Source organism: Oncorhynchus keta, chromosome 19 (assembly GCF_023373465.1).
Source record: "Oncorhynchus keta strain PuntledgeMale-10-30-2019 chromosome 19, Oket_V2, whole genome shotgun sequence".
In the NCBI taxonomy this organism is placed as follows: Eukaryota; Metazoa; Chordata; class Actinopteri; order Salmoniformes; family Salmonidae; genus Oncorhynchus; species Oncorhynchus keta.
In genome coordinates this window covers 55582673-55587672 of record NC_068439.1, presented here as the reverse complement: position 1 = coordinate 55587672, position 5000 = coordinate 55582673, and the positions used below count along the sequence as shown (strand labels likewise).

Genomic DNA, 5000 nt, shown 5'->3' with positions numbered 1-5000 from the left:
CTATGTTAGACCCACTGGACATCACCTGTTTACAAAGGCCAACTGACAAGGATGTTAAGTCAGAATAACAGCATGAGTATGCTGGCCAAGCAAGTCTCCCCCTCGGTGGGCCGATGGACACTTTACTCTCCTGCCAAGCACTACAATTTACTGAAGTGTGAACAGATGTGAACTGTTTATTCGCTCTGCCCATTGCTCCAGTCTATTTCCCCAGTCTTGCGGTTATGCACCACACACGCACGCACACACACTCACACACCATGCACGCATACCAGTGGTGGTCGGTGCCATTTAAGATGAGGGAGGACGATTATTATTATTTATGAGCAGGGTCTTATTTATCTTATAGCATATTGGATGACTGTCATTCATATTCCTTTCACCCAGGTCAATCTAACATTGATCTGATCTAGGGTGTAATCATTAGTTCAACCGTTGCAAACGAGAGTTTCTATTGGACAAATTTAGGTATGTTTATCCCCTCTTCGTTCAGGTTGCTTCCATTTAAGAAACTTTTTTAACAGAATCGGCGGAATGAATGCACCCCTGATCACACGCTAACACAGTTCACTTTCATAGCAGTCACATACAAATAGCATGATCCCTTTGATCGTTGTATAATTACTCTCCTCCTCTCACCTTTTCCCTTCGCTTGTGGACTTCAGTGCACAACACACCAGCTGTCTGTGACCAGGCGAAAAAACCTTTTCAAGCCAAACCTTCATATCATAACCGCTAACCACTACACGCAGCCTATATCATTGTCACCATATTAACATCATAATTAACATAGCTACTAGAACCATCGCATTAGTATACCCACTAAACCTACAATAATGCAATATTAGTCAGCAGCAAGCAGTTTAGCAGTGATTATAAATTAATTCAACCAAAAACTTACCCTGACTTCAAAGAGTTCCAGTGTCGGATAGCCGTAGCCAGCTAGCTAACATGGCATCTGTCTTTGTTTGAGCCAGGTGTTTGCGTAGGCTAAACTAGCTAACGCCATTCTCTTGCTAAGTGAAAGTGATAAAATATGCTATGAAAGAAATATAGCTCTCTCTCTCTCCTTCATTTAAAAAAAAGTATTTGTTCAAGACTGCTCAACTATTCAACTATTGTCCTTCTCTCTCTTTGAGACAACTACTCACCAAGGTTTATGCACTGCAGTTCTAGCTAGCTGTAGCTTGTGCTTTCAATAGTAGTTTCATTCTCTGATCTTTTGCTTGAGTAGACAACATGTCAGTTCATGCTGCAAGAGCTCTGATAGGTTGGAGGATGTCCTCTGAAGGTTGTCATAATTACTGTGTACATCAATGGAAGGGGATGAGAACCACGAGCCTCTTAGGTTTTGTATTGAAGTCAATATACCCAGAGGATGACGGAAGCTAGCTGTCCTCCGGTTACACCATGGTGCTACCCTACGGAGTGCTGTTGAAGTTACTGTAGACCTTCTTTGCAAAACAGTGGGTTTTAATCAATTATTTGGTGACGTGAATATATTAGGATAGTGCTCGCCTTCCTCCTGAGGAGCCTCCACTGATGCACACACACACACACACTCACACTCACACACCTCGGAATAAAGCACCTCTGAGCAATCAACCACAACCACAATCAACCCTAATCGTCCTCTGAATGTCCACTGACCACCACAGCCATGGCGCTTCACTGGGCATATGAACGAATGAAACCAACATTCCGAGAGAGACAGAGAGACAGAGAGACAGAGACAGAGAAATTCTGTCAGACCTGGACCCTGATGTTAAATCTCAGTAAGACACAAATAATGGTGTTCCAAAAAAGGTCCAGTTCCCAGGACCATGAATACAAATTCCATCTAGACACCGTTGCCCTAGAGCACACACAAAACTATTCATACCTCGGCCTAAACATCAGCGCCACAGGTAACTTCCAAAAAGCTGTGAGGGATCTGAGAGACAAGAAGTGCCTTCTATGCCATCAAAAGGAAACTAACATTTGACATAACCATTTTTTTCTCCTTTATTTAACTAGGCAAATCAGTTAAGAACAAATTTTTATTTTCAGTGACGGCCTAGGAACAGTGGGTTAACTGCCTTGTTCAGAATTAGGCTGATACCGACTAATTATCAAAATCTAGAAAGAGCCATTCAATTCTACAACCACGTAAAAGGAAGCAATTCCCAAACCTTCCATAACAAAGCCATCACCTACAGAGAGATGAACCTGGAGAAGAGCCCCCTAAGCAAGCTTGTCCTGGGGCTCTGTTCAGAAACACAAACAGACCCCACAGAGCCCCAGGACAGCAACACAATTAGACCCAACCAAATCATGAGAAAACAAAAAGATAATTACTTGACATATTGGAAATGTGAGAGAGTACACAGGCTGACCACAGTGACTGACCCAAAATGAAGGAAAGCTTTGACTATGTACAGACTCAGTGAGCATAGCCTTGCTATTGAGAAAGGCCGCCGTAGGCAGACATGGCTCTCAAGAGAAGACAGGCTATATGCACACTGCCCATAAAACGAGGTAGAAACTGAGCTGCACTTCCAAACCTCCTGCCAAATGTATAACCATATTAGAGAGACATATTTCACTCATATTACACTGACCCACAAAGAATTCGAAAACAAATCCCATTTTAATAAACTCCCATATCTATTGGGTGGAATACCACAGTGTGACATCACAGCAGCACGATTTGTGACCTTTTACCACAAGAAAATGGCAACCAGTGAAGAACAAACACCATTGTAAATACAACCTATATTTATGCTTATTTATTTTCCCTTTCGTACTTCAACTATTTGCACATCATTACAACACTGTATATATACATAATATGACATTTGAAATGTCTTTATTATTTTGGAACTTTTGTAAGTGTAATATTTTCTGTTCATTTTTTATAGTTTATTTCACTTGCTTTGACAATGTAAACATTAGTGTTACAAAGAATGAAAGAAAGAGAGAAAGAAAGAAAGAGAGAGAGAGAGAGAGAGAGAGAGAGAGAGAGAGAGAGAGGGAGGTAAAAGAGAGAGAGAGAGAGAGAGAGAGAGAGAGGGAAAGAAAAGAGAGAGAGGGGGAGGGGGGGGGGGGAGAGAGAGAGAGAGAGAGAGAGAGAGAGAGAGAGGGGAGGGGGAGGGGGAGAGAGAGAGGGAAAGGGAGAGGGAGAGAGATGAGGGAGAGGGAGAGAGAGAGAGAGGGAAAGAAGAGAGAGAGAGAGAGAGAGAGAGAGAGAGAGAGAGAGAGAGAGAGAGAGAGAGAGAGAGAGAGAGAGAGGGGAAAGAAAAGAGAGAGAGAGGGAGAGGGGGAGGGTGAGAGAGAGAGAGGGAAAGGGAGAGGGAGAGAGATGGGGAGAGAGAGAGGGAGAGGGAGAGAGGGAGAGAGAGGGAAAGAAGAGAGAGGGAGGAGAGAGAGAGAGAGAGAGAGGGAAAGAAGTGAGAGAGAGAGAGAGGGAGAGAGAGAGAGAGAGAGAGAGAGGGAGAGAGGGAAAGAAGAGAGAGAGAGAGAGAGAGGGAAAGAAGTGAGAGATAGAGCGCAATAGGCGAATGAGGGGGGATGGAGCGGTAAGGAGGCAAGGTGTTCAGTCCTCTGTCACATCAGCCTTCAAAGTTATCTGCCTGTCTGCCTGCTGCCTGCCAGCCAGCCAGCCAGCCTAAGGAGAGCTGTGCTGCTGGGGAGATAGAGGATAGAGGTTCTGCCTCCCTGCCTCCCTGTATCTCTCTCTCCCAGGTCGAGGTGGAGGCTACACAGGCTGAATACAAATGAGGTCATCAAACACAGCCGGCTCCATTTGGTGGATCAGGCCGTCACCTCATTTGGAACCTGGGGCGTGCTGGCGGTACCTAGCTGAGGGAGGGAGAGAAGGAGAGAGAGGGAGGGAGGGAGGGAGGGAGGGAGGGAGGGAGGGAGGGAGGGAGGGAGGGAGGGAGGGAGGGAGAGAGAGGAGAGAGGAGAGGGAGGAGGGAGGGAGGGAGGGAGGGAGGGAGGGAGGGAGAGAGAGAGAGGAGAGAGAGAGAGAGAGAGAGAGAGAGAGAGAGAGAGAGAGAGAGAGATAAATCCTCCACTGTGCTTCACACTCCATTCATTTGGGTCTGCTGTCCTCCCCTTTGATGTCTCTGTCCTGTCGCCTCCCTCGCACGGCTGACCTAGTCCTGATTCTCTCCCCTTATTAGCCACCAGGTGTGTGAGAGCAACGGATCACTCCTCTCACTCAGGTTAGCTAAGCAGAAAAGGCCTTAGGACCCAGACCAAGGCTAGGGATTCTAAATGGCTGACGTACCTGAAGACAGGCAGGCCTTGAATGATGACATATCTAGTGGTTTATTTGAAACAGCTTCCCCAAAGGTTTATTAGACATTTTTATTAGACCTCTTCATTAAATCTCTTTCTCATCTCTGGCGAATTTTGACTGCGTTCATCATTTTGGATGTATAAAATATGCATTCAAGACAACTGAATTTTTTAACATTTCTTATCTGATTGCCAATTAATAAAGATTTGACTTTCCTTCAGAAACTTAAAACAAACCCACGTACCTCTTTACAGGGAACCAAAGCGGAGAGTGTCACAATACAAAAAGGCCTAGTGGTCAGAAGCTAATTTAGAGTTGTCCCAAGTCTCCTCAACCCTGTAAAATACATGCCTTGTGGCATGCTAGCTGATAGCGACCTCCCATCATTGAAATAAGATTACTTCAGAACCCCAGAGAGCTCGGGGGACCATCATCCTCTTGTCTTGTCTGCCCATTTGTTTGTCGGGGTCAGTGAAAGTGCAGGTCGAGTTAACCTTTTTCAGCGCTTTCTCTCTCTCTCTTCCCTTCTTTCTTTCTTTCTTTCTTTCTTTCCCTCCTTCTTTCTTTCTTTCTTTCTTTTTTTCTTTCCCTCCTTCTTTCTTTCTTTCTTTCCCTCCCTCCTTTCTTTCTTTCTTTCTTTCTTTCTTTCCCTCCTTCTTTCTTTCTTTCATTCTTTCCCTCCTTCTTTCTTTCTTTCTTTCTTTTTTCTTTCCCT

General features: G+C 44.8%; 1 protein-coding gene across 3 annotated transcripts in view; it reads left to right on the top strand.

Moving 5' to 3' along the window:
- Positions 1-5000, top strand: part of LOC118397857 (neurexin-3b-like) — a 547522-nt gene that overhangs the window by 471816 nt on the left and 70706 nt on the right. The window lies entirely within an intron of this gene.